Source organism: Cheilinus undulatus, linkage group 5 (genome assembly GCF_018320785.1).
Source record: "Cheilinus undulatus linkage group 5, ASM1832078v1, whole genome shotgun sequence".
NCBI lineage: Eukaryota > Metazoa > Chordata > Actinopteri > Labriformes > Labridae > Cheilinus > Cheilinus undulatus.
This window is the reverse complement of record NC_054869.1, coordinates 11518933-11533302: the sequence shown is the minus strand read 5'-3', so window position 1 is coordinate 11533302 and position 14370 is coordinate 11518933. Positions and strand designations below refer to the sequence as shown.

The following is a 14370-nucleotide window of genomic DNA, read 5'->3' as shown; positions in this document are numbered from 1 at the left end:
ACTATCCTTCAATGTTAAGACACTGTATTCACAGCTTGTACTTCTCCGCAGGCATCAAGCAGCACAGATGTAGACTTCCTGCAGTGTCAACGCTTGAACTGACCCCCCTTTTGAAACCTCTGTGTTCAGGCAGGAGAAAGATGGGAGGGCAAGAAAAAAAAACCCCAGAAAAATAGTTGTAGTAAGAGACAATACAAGATGTTTATGTGAGCAAACTCAAAGATGTAGTGGATCGGGAGATGGTTAATCTGAACATTTTACTCGCAGGCTGTAGCTGTTGTATTCGTCTTGTATGTTCTTGCTTTGTGGAATATTTGCATAGTGTTTCTTGGAGATGAGGCGACATTTAGGATTTACGTGCAGAAATGCAGTCTTTGCAGTAACTGCTGTGACATGAGCAATTTTTTTCACAATCCGATTACATTTATTCTGTTTGGAAATCTAAACTTCTCTGTTCTTATAGACACTATAAGATGCAATCTGATTCATGATGTGTGTGCTCATGCATCATACATTTGATCTGAATAAAACTGCTCTGTCATGCACAGTATTGTCCCACCAGTCAAATAAACCACAAACCACCGTCACTATACACCATCAGATTGCCCGTCTTTTCAACTCCTCCCCATGCAAAAACCAGATTGTTCTACTTTTTTGTGTCTGTACCTTATATTATCTTTATTTTTACTTTATTATCTTAAAGAGTGGACCTTACTCGGCTGCTGCAAATTGTTCTGCTGTTTCTGGTGTTCTCACTGTTTAAGCAGGAAATAAAGCAAAAATACGTCATGCCACATGTGGAAAACATGCACTTTAAAGCAAAAATGACCCCAAACAGTGAGGGGCAACCAGATCAGATGTTTTCATGGACGCTGATCCCGTTGACCACCTGCATAATCCAATGAAATTTCTTTCTGAATAAACTGGTTTGGAGAGTTTTATTCTAAATGAAGTGTTCATATGAAGAATTTTTGCTCAGATCAGGCTCTTATTCCGATCACAAGTGGTCCATGTCAACATAGCCACAGTTAAATGCATGTATTTACCATGCAAACATTATTCTGTATAAGACATGGCTATTGCTAGTATGAGATACACTATATTGCCAAAAGTATTCGCTCACCTGCCTTGACTCGCATATGACCTTAAGTGATATCCCATTCTTAATCCATAGGATTTAATATGACGTTGGTCCACTCTTTGCTGCTATAACAGCTTCAACTCTTCTGGGAAGGCTTTCCACAAGTTTTAGGAGTGTGTTTATGGCAATTTTTGACCATTCTTCTAGAAGTGCATTTGTGAGGTCACACACTGATGTTGGACGAGAAGGCCTAGCTCTCAGTCTCCGCTCTAATTCATCCCAAATGTGTTCTATCGAGTTGAGGTCAGGACTCTGTGCAGGCCAGTCAAGTTCATCCACACCAAACTCTCTCACCCATGTCTTTATGGACCTTGCTTTTTGCACTGGTGCACAAATGTTTGTAAAAACAGTCTGCATGCCTAGGTGCTTGATTTTATACACCTGTGGCCGTGGAAGTGATTGGAACACCTGATTACAATTATTTGGATGGTTGAGTGAATCCTATTGGTAATATAGTGTATGTTAGGTTTACAGGCTGTGAAGAGAAAACATAATGAGGCTTAGATAAACTGCAAATTATTTTTAAAAGTTGTACATAAATCAGAAACTATTGAAAACAGAAATTGTTCAAAATGATCCCTAACTTCATCAATATGAGGCAGCTGTTGTCAACCTGAAGGTCAGGACCTAAAAGTGGGTCTCTGAGTTGTTTTCAGTGGGTTAGAAAAAAATTTGCAGTGCCATGTCCTTAATGGACGAAAGCCTTAAGCTTTTGTACATATCCGTATTTTATTGTTTTCTCAAGCATGACTTATTTATCATGCTATTTAGGGATGGCATGCTTTTTTCCTGTGATAATATGCTAATAAGTTAAGATTGTTCAAAAATAATGAAAATGCACGTGCTGTCACAAGAAACTAAAACAAAATGTATGCTTGCATGCCCTCCCAGGGCATCTCTAATGATGCACTAAGGGGGTGTCCAACTCTTTTTTCACTGAGGGCCACATACAGAAATATATAAGGATGACTGGACCTTGTTGATATGCCTCACCATACAGTAAGTGTATTAAAGTACGTAAAAACAACTCGATGTAAATTTAGATATGCTTGGTATACTTGTAAACCAAGTAACAAAGCAAATCATTATAAAGGATTTTAGGGTGGCAAATCTGATTTAAGGGGGGCCCCCGTTGGCACCAGAAACCACTAAATCTGACCCTTGTCAGGATGAATAGCACTCCATTCAGCAGAGAGGGGCAACACTTATGGCTCATCTCCACATTAAGACACAGAACAGTGCAAACTGCACAAAACAGTCACATATTATAAGACTGTTGGTTCCTGGAGATGACAGCATGATGTGCTTTGTAAAGCCGACCTTGAGACGGAGCAGACAGTAGAGAAAAAGGAGCATAATCAAAGCTAGTATTCACTGCTGTAATCCTTTTGTCTTTTTCATCAGGGTGTTATAAATCAAGATATTGTTACTTTGGTAGTCAGTGTGTCTACCATTTAGTTTTTAACTTCAGTAAGTTTCACAGACTCATGGGTCATATACTTCATATGCTTCAGATGTCCCCCAGGTTGGAGTTTTGACACCCTTGTTGTACCATTTGAACATGTTTATTTCATCCTCTCTTTTTCTAGAGTCATATGTTTTGTTTCATCCAAGATCAAAACTTCTAAAAAAGGCAAATTAAATAGATTGTTTGAAATACATTTGAGCAGCTAAAACTTTTCTGAAATTTGGGTCATGGTTTCTCATTACAGAGATGGTTGTGGGTTATAAGTATGGACAATTGAGAATCACTATACAGAAATACAATGTGGACATAAGCAATTGTGCAGGGTATAAACTGACATTGTAATACCACAAGTATGGAATACATACACAAACAGAAATGAGCAAATGCAGCAAGTTTAAGAATGTGCAAAAAATAAATATGAGGAATAGTAAAACTAAAGTATTTGAGGGAAAACAAGCACCAATACTGAGAAGTGCTTCTTGCTGTTTTTGTTTTGGTGCCTGACGTTACACCTACAAAAACATATTGTAAAGAATTAAAATGTGTGCAGAGCGTTTGTCCAGCAGAAGAGTTATTATCATTTTTTGCATTATGCAATCCAAAACTGTATTAGCATTCAGGTTTTTACATTGAACAATATGTGCAGGATTGTGCACAGGTTGTTTGGAGGGATTCAAATCATTCGTTTGAATATATTGCTGGAAAAGGGAAACACTGCAACAGTGAGAAGTAATACGTTTCCTTTTGTTGTGATGCCTGACTTCAACACTACATCACTTTTATTGTAAACATAAGCAATGTGTGCAGATAAGCAAACATGCAGGGGGAGCATTATTTTGCATTATCAGATAATATAGGTTTCATTGTAGGATGCACCATTTTATTCAGACCACGTACTTCTATTTGGTTTCTCCCTTATATTGAGTACAAATGTGAACACTTAATAAAACCATTACAGCTCTACAGACTATTTTGAAAATTTTTCATTCCTCTGAATTAAGCAATGTGAAAGCTGCAGTCTGCTTTTTTTTAAAAACTCTTCATTTATGTAAATACATCCAAACTGCAGGCATGGCTCCTGCTTCACTTGCACAAATAAGGAGAGTTTAACATCATGCTCTGAAATGAATTTGATTCTTTTTTAGCAATGCTTTATCATTAAGAGCACTCAGCATAAGTGTAAGCGCTGTGCATATATAGGTAGCCTAAATATCAAACACTAAGAATGAAAAACAAACATGATTTAGAGAAAAAGGGTGCAAAAATGTGCACATATATGTGTTAAGAAATGCAAATAATGCAAATAACACAAATGATTGGAGACGGGAAAAAACAGGCGGAAAATCTTCTTTAGCCACTGTGTTTTTTAGCCCTCTGATGATCACTGAGTTTAACACCACATCTCTATATTTGTTGTGGGCATGGGAAAAGTGCAGTCCTTGAGTAAAGAGGAGGGGCGAGAGAGCATGCGGACCTATTGAGAGAGAGAGGCGGTTCAGCCCTGCTATGGTCTCAGCAGCAGCGGCTTAGGGAGTAGTGCTAGACCAGTGTGTAGTGCAGGAACAGGCACGACATAGCTGAAAACCGCCAGCGGAACAAATGAAAACGAAAACTACCCTTTCATTTGGATTAATTTACGGGAGGGACACTCAACCGAAGAGGGGAGCTCTTTAAGCGAAATTGGACCGACTGACGAGGACTGGGACATTAGCTGCTGTATGATAACACCGCCGAATGGTTTGTGCTGCCCTGCCGCTAAGGTTAGTTAGCTTCCATTGCTGGCTGTCGGTTGGTTTGGGGGGGTCTGTGTGCTCTGTTGTTGGACGACGGGGTCCGGCTATTCTTTGGAGGAGGAACATACACAGCAGTATTGACCTTTTCGAGGCTATACGTTACGTTCACATTACAGCCACATAGCTTATCGACCCCTCAGGAAAGGCAGTGTTAATGATAGAGAACAGTTCAACTACCTGGTTGCTTACATCACTAGAGTACTCTAAGACGGCTGGCTATCGTCAGCTACTTAATTATTTTATAAATCATGAACACGTGCTACATGGCTAGGCTAGGTTAGCTAAGAGCTAACGGTGCTAGCTGCGCAAGCTAGCTGTCAGAACTGCGGACGCTAGTTTTATTGAACTCAATTAATATTACATAAGCATCTCCAACGACGATTTTAAACAATCCCACTGCATCATAAATTAACAATTATTTGTTGTAAAATTGTTTCAACTTTCCCCTGTATGTCAGTAATGTTAAAGAGGTATCTGGCTATTTTCGTTAGCTTGCTAACTTGGCTATGAGCAGAAGCTTAAGGTTTGTGTTTGTAAACAATGCTTTTATATGAAGATGACTTAGTTCACTGGGGCCACAGCTCACCTAAAGTTGACCGATATTGTCTTCTTTTGCTGTCATGAGGATTATAATATGCGTATTACTGGTTGTAGTTGTTCATAAAGATTGATGTCAAGTCAATAGTAACGTTAGTTGACTTTGCTCCAATCATTGGTTGTCTCAGATTGATGTATTGCTTTTGAACGGTTATAACTGAAGTTGTTAAATGTGAGGCCATGGGATTCAACCCTTACATGACACATAACATTCTATTAAGTTTGACTGTAACTGAAGTAAAGCCTGCCTTGGGAGTCAGAACTTTAACAAGGGATATGTTAGATATCCACCTGTAAGTAAACATTAGGTGCAGTGTCATTTTCACCTCAATGTTATGTCAAATTTTCAAGAGCAGAGACACCTTTACAGACAACCTGGTGATATATAGAAATAACAAAGCCTTTTTATGAAAGGCAAGGGACAAGGTGACACACATAAACAAAGCCTCTATGAATTGTTGCTGAAGGCGAGATGTCAGTTGCTCAATCTCTTCAACCGCTTGCATGATAAGCAATCACATGCAGTCTACTTTTAGCTGTCTCTTAACAGTTTGACATCCCCCCCCCCCACACTGTCGCTGCATTGGAAATGATGCTGACTGTTCTTGAATAAATTCTTGAATAGTGTAAGCATCCAACCAGTCTATCATTATAGAAACAATGAAGCTGTTGTGCTGCTCACATTGAATCTGCTACTGAGTAACAGCCCTGCAGTATAAATAAGCACATCACTTGCCCAAACACACAGGGCAGTGAGTTGCAGATATTCATAGGATGTATTAATCATAATAAATGCAAAGGTGGCATGCAGTTTTGTCAGGAGCGCTGATGAGATTAGAGTAGATAAGCTTTGTTTACCTGATGGCAGCACGTCTTAAATCCTGGTAACGTTAAATAGACAACACCTGCATTGCTGGATTCAACCAGCGTAAAATGATATGGTCTTTTTGTGCCTTTGGTGAACTGTCTTGTTTGGTTACGTAACCCTGGGTTTCCCCCAGGAAACGCTTTGGCTGAGATAGTGAGCCATGAACTTGATGCGTCTGATCTTGTGATCCACTTCGTACTTGATGACATACAAACAATAGCCACACTCAGTTCAACATTTACTGTTTGAAATGGCAACTTTTGTTTCCCTGAAGGTTAATGTTTCATTTTATGAAAGTTTACCAGGTTTTATAATGCCAGCAGAGGTGGTCTAAGTTTCAGGCAAGAAGACCCACCTCTGATATGAATCACTGCAAGAAAACCTTTGCTTTGTGTTGCTAGTGCATATTTTGTGCTCTCAAAAGGCCACCTATCACAAGGCTTCTCATTGTTTAACAGTCAGGAACCTTTAAAAGCCTTAGTGACTAACACTGGTGACTAATTTCCCCATGGAATATGAAATTCAGAATGATTAGATTTTTTTGTTATTGTATTTTTTATGCAAGAAATCAGAGGAGAAGACCACAGCTGCGAGAACCTGTATCGTCCTTGAAGGTTAGGAATGCCTTATCTCAAAGCTTTGCATAGCAACCATGTCCTTATATCCATAAAACTACTGAGGACAGACCAGACATTTTATTAGGGCTGAACAATTTGGGAAAATAATCAAATTGCAATTTATTTCCCCAATATTGCCATTGCGATTTGATATGCGATTACCCCTTAAGTTCCTCATCTTATGTTTTTTCCAACAAACACAAGTAATCAGTCTTTCTATATTATAACCAACACAATATTAGATAAAACTAGGGCTGAAAAATTGAAAAAAAACTATGTAATTGTGCTGATTTTGACTGGTTTTGCATATTGGATATGAGTTGTTGTATTGAAGGGAATTTTCTTTTTTATGTCATCCTCATATTTAATCAGAAAAAATGTACAAAAATGAAGAAAGTATGATTTTTTACAGACTATTCTAAAACATGGCACTGGAATGATTGCATAATATTAATGCATAAAATCTCTGCTGCAAAAAAAGTTTTAAACCAGTATTTTGACACAAATACAGTATCAGGTTAAGAAATGTTGCACCTTCTGCGATTTGAAAATTGCAGCAGGCCATATAGCGATTAATCTAATTTTCCATTAATTGTCCAGCCCTACATTTAACTAGCCCCAAAGAAATGGCAAGAATGTACATTAAAACAGGGCTTTTCATTATAAACACATGGCAACCAGGAGACAAACTAAATATCTGACCAAACATTTAGCTAAGAATTGTGACACTCTTAGTTGGTTTATTAATGATACAGACACAGTTTCATTGGCATGTTAGCATGAAGTATTAAGTATTATCTGGGTCAGATACAGGGAGACCGTTAGTATGTTTGACAAAAAATCAAGAGCTCAAAGCTTGGTAATAATCCATAACAGAGTGACATTACTGACTTGAGCCCCGTGCAGTCAAAGCACAGTGTCAGCTGAGCCTTTTAGGTTGTAAAGAGTTAAACAAGAGTGTGGAGATATCGCTCCCCTTTCAAAAAGGGTAATGGGGGCAAAGATAATCCCGTGCTCAGCATGGTGCCTCAGGGAGACTGTTTTACTGCTCGTTCAATTTCAGCTCGTATTATGAAACACAACACAGTTATGAAACTGGAAAGGGGTGAGTACTTGCTCGTTTTATCGTTTGTGAGAGATGAATCCTCGCTGTGAATTCTTGTGGGAAGAGAAAGCATGTTGCATCATCATTAATCACAAAAGACTTTCATTAAAGTAAAGCTCTTCAAAGGCACCAAGGTCAGAAACTGGGAACCAAATAATCTCTTATTGTTATATTTTCAAGATAATCAGGAAATAATATTTAAGAGTTTTGTTGTTTTGAAAGAACTGCTTAGCTCCGTATTACCGCTCTGCTACAAAACAACAGAAAAAGTAGGTTGATGAGATTGTGGAAAATCTTTGTCCTCTTTGCTACAGGGTTATTTTTGAAATTCATTTATGTTGGTTGCTGTTGGACTGGACAGACAATTGGCCTGGAAATTGATTTGATTCTGTAACTCATCCTTTTTCACATTTATTTGGGATTATAAGGTAAAATCAGGCCTTCACACCGTACTGGATTGTGCAAGCTCCATTAACCAAATGGATTATTGTGGTAACAAGAGACAATTTTGGTTGTGCAACTTAAAAATATCAATCTGGTAAGTTTAAGAATCCTACGTAACCATAAAACCCTGGGGTCTTGAACAGAGGAGGCAAGTTAACCATTTTGGGAAGGTGTTGTTTGTTTAACCAATTTAAAAAAGTTGAGGCTGTTATTTAGATTTTAGATTCTGCTGGCTTGCTGAATGGCAGATGTTGGGAGCTGACTGGAGCCAGCAACATTTGGGCTCAAACAGCTCAATACAACCTGCTTGCTTGGTTTATGAGGGTCTAAGCGAGTGCTTCTGGGTTTATGTTATAATTTTGTACGTGCTGTGAAATATATTTTCACCCAGACAGCCCCTGAACAGAGCGTATGTAAACAGACCCCTTTTTTAAGCCAAAACTAAGGTGATGTTGTTAATGAATACAGGTTTTAATCTCAGTATTGGAGGATGTTGTATTAAGCAAGAGCTATTATGCATATTTCTAAAAACATATTGTGTTAGACATAGAGAAAGTGTTCTTTAGATGGACACAGAGCACCCTCATAATAAGAGAGAAAGAAGAGGGAGGATGGAAAGACATCCTCTGTCCTTCTTGGGTCACTTTAAGTTGGGCTACCTATATTTTTGATAGATTTAACACGAGACATTGAACTACACTCAGTGCGTCCAAAGAGGCATGCAACAGTGAGCTATCCCTTTAATGCTTAGCGTTACTTGCTCTACCCAAGTCACAGATAGATAGTGTTTCTTTGTATCTGTAAATGATCTCACATGCAGAGGTTGTGTTAACCGAATATTCTCCGTCATTGACAGATTTTTTTGAAGGATGACAGAGAATTTTGAAGGCTGTTTGTCATTTTGACAGACTGGAATGATGAGGATGATCCTACATTTCACTGCACATACTGAGACAGATGCATAGACCTTTTCCATTTTGCACACATGGACTATCAAGGAGGTTATTTAATCTATTAAAAATCTTGTAGCCAGTGGGCTCTATCACTGACCTCGACACCGTAAATAAGTGAAAGTGCGTCAGTCTATGTGCTGACAGCGCACCGAGACGCTACTGCAGGTGTCTCAGTGCCTCACACAGGGATACAGGTTGACATGCAGAGTGTTAAGGCCTTTATACCATGAGTATGTTTCATGTTTTTCTAATCATGTCTGCACACTGATGCTGAAATTGTCGATTTTTGTTGTTTCGTTTTTTTCATAACAGGTTTGATTTTTTGCGAAATTTCGTATCAGTCAAAGTCATTTAAATGGGTGATTGATGATTCAAAACAGTTCCTGCTGCTTCCTCCTCGCTTGCTCTCCCTGGCCGACCCTCCCTGCTCTCTCTCTCTCTTGCACTGAAACCAAAGTTTAAACACCAAAGTTTAATCATTTATTATGTGGATATCAACCGTGGAAATGTAATGGAGAGATGGATGAATGATGTGCCTGTTGCTTTATTCTCTCTTGCTCACTCACCCCGCCCAACTACTCCCCATCTCTCCCCCTCTCTCGCACTGAAACCTCACTTTTACACACTGTAGTTTTCCCATATATTGAGCGGATATCAACCATGGAAAAATAACAGATAAAGGCTGAAGTTTGAAGCCTACTCACAGGTCATAATGGAGACTGAATAAAAAGTTGATCTCCATCTCTCCTACTTGTCTCAGTGCTATGACGTATGAGCGTGTGCTGTATGAAGCTCTCTGTCAGGATGGATCCAGCAGGATTTAAAAGAAGTGACAGAGACACAGGCTCGCAGTACGAAACAATTTGCCACATTCTACGAATTTTTGCAGTCAAGGCAAATACAAACGCACCTGACTCTGTGTGCAAGATCCGGGTATATCTTAAATGGGTCAGTTCTAGTTGCTTGCTAGAAGTCAGGGATTGTTGTTCCATCATCCTTGCGTAAAAATGAGGAGTAAATGTTGTGCCGCTGTGTTCATCTGTCTCTCAATGCCATTAAAATGCAGAACCTCAAAGACTTTTCTTTAAATAAATGTAAGTTGGGAAAGGGTGCTTCATTAATTAAACTCTATTAATAGAGCCATATTGAATTATATTAAATTACAGGTGTTTAAGAGAAAATAATAATGACGGATTGTAAAATGGTATGACCGAATTTTTAAGACCGTTTTGGTCAAAATGATGGACAACAAAAAAGTCCAGTGCAACCTCTGCCCACATGATAATTTTACAGAGATAGAAAATGCAACTGTGGTTGGCTAATAAAGGTGGAAGGCCCGCCCTGGGGTTGTCTGTCTGAAATAATTCCACACAGCAGAGGAAAGCCTGGATATCTTCTTTGTCCACTTAATCTTAGCTGTTTGCAAATGCCTTTACTTCTCGCTTGTTTGAAAGTTCAGAACATGCAGCTGAGTGAAAAATGTCAAACAGACATAAAGTAGGAACTCTAGAATAAATGCATAGCTTAAAGATGGTGGGGTGGATTACATTTGTGTTTTTCTGTGGATTTGATTTGATATTTCATCAACCAGTCGATGTATTGATTGTTATTGCTGGATTGTTTACTTATGGCATTATGGCTAATAATTAAATCCGCAAAAGCATCATAGAATGTATGGCGTTCCAGCTGATGGCGTGAAGGAGTGAGCAGGCATGTCATATCCCTCCCCCTCTTATAGCTCTGTCCATGACAATCTAAAGGCATTTCTTGTGTTTCCCTGTTAGATGCACTTCAGCTGAACACAAGTACAGGTTAGTCTTTAACTTGAGTAAGTTGCTAATGGTCAGTTGATCAAACACGACCATTTTATTGAACTACATGCATCTGTGAGCAACTGTGCAGTAAGTAAATGTGCCCATTACAACCTCAAATGAGACACATTGGTCTTGTGAAATATTTCCATTCAGACCATGCAGAAAAATCAACATGAATTTTGAATGTTGATTAGTGGAGGGCCTTGGCCGTTAAATCCTGAGATAACATACAGTATTTCTTGGCCTTATTTTCAGCTGACAGATATAATCTGCCCCTGAGTGCTTAAAGCTGAGCTGCTTTAATGTAGTAAATCCATTCATGTTTCTATTCAGATGTAACTGTTACACCCCTGCATACTGGAATTTATATTGACTATAATTACAGTACATGATACAACAATTTTGGGGAAATGACACAGCCGTGGTATGTTGTGGTGCACTCCATGAACCCCTAAAGTTAACATGCAGAAACCAAACAGGGAAATATGAGGCAGTCACCGTGAAACTGCCTCCCAGGCGCATTCCCTCCTCCCAACCCAGCTTCCCTCTCACTGAATGAGGAACAGCAGCTGTCTAGCATTTCTTGCTCACTAGTGGACCGCACCTGGTAGGTTTCGTGTGTGGAGAATGTTATCCTTGACTCAGTGTGGTACAATATTTTGATCAGACACAGCTGGACCGTTGCAGCACCTCAAATTACTTACAATCAAAGTGCCATTGTGCTGGACTCAGTGCCACTTCAGTTTCAGTAGTTGAGTGGTAATAAGCCAGTGAAAATCTGTTGGAATGACATGTTTTCAAAGAAGTACCCTTTTTATAGTATGCTATGCAAAAATAATGCAGATTTTACAGTCAGCCATTAGTTTTCTGGATTTTGTTCCCATTTTTTAAATACCAAAAACTTGCTCAAAAACTGCTATGACATGCAACACAACAGGAATGAGAGACAATGAGGCGATAGTGTACCTGGTTCTGGGTCTGTGTTAGTGCTGCACAATCAATCTAATCCCAATCACAGGCTGTGCAGTTACATAATTGCATCAGAGGCTGCAGTTATTATGTATTAAATGGTACTTGAGAGTTGTAAAAAATGCTCGCAGAAAGACCTTCAAATGCCACTTTGTAGAAGTACTGTGATTTGTATGGTACTTCTACAGTGAAAATCTTCTGTTTTTGGATCTTTTTATTTTGAAAGCAGGACTGTAAAAACTTTCATGCTTTCTTTGTATGTTTGAGTTGAGAAATGCACGCTTCAAAACTGTCACCATTCTCTGTATTTTCCTTTATAACCAAGCAAGTCGACTCATGATACCATTTATAAATTGTATCGTGATAGCAATCTAAACATAGTGTTGAATATGTTTAATTTGCTACAGGGTACTGAAGTGGCTCTGACTTCATGTGTCGGAATTATGAGTTCAGTTCGTATTTTTGTTCATGTCAACTCAGAATTTTGGAGTTCAGAGATTAAATGGAATACATCATTAGTTCCAGAGACTGCAGCAAATAGCAAGACGAAATACTATTGAAAATAGAGGTATGAAGTACAAAGCAGACTACAAGAGGGGGATTGGTGCCCATACTGGGCATCCCACTTGTGATGCTCCTAGTGATTATACTTTCTGACCACTCTGCGGTAGGCTGTGTCTTGATGTTACAGTTTAATGCCCGCTCAGCTCACTTGAGACCTTGCCAGAGGTGATTCCATAAAAGTTCCAGGCATCAGATTTGTGATGGGGAAGAAAACCAAACAAAAATCCAACTAGAGTCAAGACAATTCAGGCAGGTACCACATTGTGGAAAAGCACCAATGTTTAGGTTGCAGTCGTCAAAGAGTGGGGGCTGGGTATATTGGAGCTTCTGGCCTAAGGGGTTAATGGGGGTCTAGAGGTCAGACTGATTCTGCGTCTGTCATTCTACAGAGCTCAAAAGAGCCACAAGATTTATCTGTTCCTCCAGGAATTTGTGAGGCTGCTTGCAATAATTGAATTCAGCAAATCAGAGAAAGGCAAATCAGACAAGTCATGCTTTTCATTTTCCCTAATTACCTCTCCTCACTGCATAAATGAAATGAACAACTGTTCCTGACTATTGGGAATGAAATAATCAAGATACAACATAAGTTTAACAGTAGCAACAAGTTTTTTTTTTCCTTTCAAGTTACCTTTGACATCTGTGGCAATTAAAGTTGACTGTAGGCTGCTCTACTTGTGCTTTCCATGCTGACTGGGAATAGTTACATACCTGCTTGCTGACGTGATGGATTTACATTTTTACAAGCATTTATGTACACCCTTTAAGGATAAGACTGCTCAGATAAAAGCTGAATATATAACAGAAGCCAAAGAGAACATATGGACGATTTCAGTGCCAAATCAGCTCGAGTAAATAACCAGCATGTCTTTGTTTTTCTGAGACTTTGTTGTGAAGAATTACACAAAGAACACCAGTTCTTCTGAATGTTAAGGGCAATTTGCTAAGAAATTAATGCTATATCAAGCTTGTGTTATTCCAGTGAACATGCAACTTTATATTGCGTTGTGATTTTTGCTATGGGTAGACTGTGACGTCACATTTTCCCACTGTGTAGGTTACTTTCTGCTCTGTTGTCAAAACGTGCAGAAATATTTTCATTAATTCTAATCTAATTGACAGGTCAGTGACTTTATAAACCCATTCAGTTCTGTAATCTGTTCATATCTAACCTTTGTGGTGGTTACAGCAGGCTAGTTTCTCAGTTCTTTCCTTCCTTTTGAACTCAGTGACCTGACAGTCTCAACAGAGGCTGTTGAGAAACCTCAGGCTCTGCTTGAGGTTTCTGACACTTTCAGGTTTTCTCTATCACTTCTATTAGCTAAATGCTTTATTTATGGTGGATTAACTGTTTGGTCTGTTTGGAGTAACAATAATTACTTTATTTATTTAACCTTTATTTAACCAGGTTGACCTCGTAGAGATTATAGATCTCTTTTTCAAAAGTGTCCTGGCCGAGAAAGGCGGTAGCAAAGTTAACAAAGTTACAGACAATGAGCAGCTGTACATACAAGCATAATAGCAAACTAGAAAATAATAAATAAATAGCCTACATATTTAGTAAAAGATGGGCCACATTCATAAAAATCCCATAGATCAGGTAGACATCTACAAACAGATTTCTCTGCCTCCAAATCATCCAGCATCTTCTCACAAAAGTGATAGTGATAGTTATAGTGATGATAATGATGATAATAACTGTAATTTGCATGGGCTGGACTTGCCTTTATCATGAAGTGTCTTCACATTAATTTAGAAATTTTATAATACAAATAAAGATTGATATATTGACTGATGTTATCATTTAGGCATTGTATTTACTGTAATTAGTTAAATTCCATAGATTTCAACTGGTTTAAGTAACAGAGAAATAAAATGCCCTTCCCTTTTTGTCAGACTACAGCAAGGGCATGACCAATGTAAATGCAAGCCTGTCTGACTCACGGCTATACTGATAAAGGTTAAACCATTTGATGGTTGTGTGTTAAAGGTGACCAATTCCTCATTTTGAGTGTGTGTGAACAGTACTGTAGTACC

The 14370-nt window shown here is 38.7% G+C and overlaps 1 protein-coding gene across 4 annotated transcripts in view; it reads left to right on the top strand.

Moving 5' to 3' along the window:
* Window positions 1-4114: 4114 nt before the first annotated feature.
* Window positions 4115-14370, top strand: part of ncor2 (nuclear receptor corepressor 2) — a 165219-nt gene continuing 154963 nt past the window's right edge. For all 4 annotated transcript variants that reach the window (XM_041788206.1, XM_041788207.1, XM_041788208.1 and 1 more), the window contains exon 1: window positions 4115-4369. The gene's annotated coding sequence lies outside the window, so the exon portion shown is untranslated. The remainder of the gene's footprint in view (window positions 4370-14370) is intronic.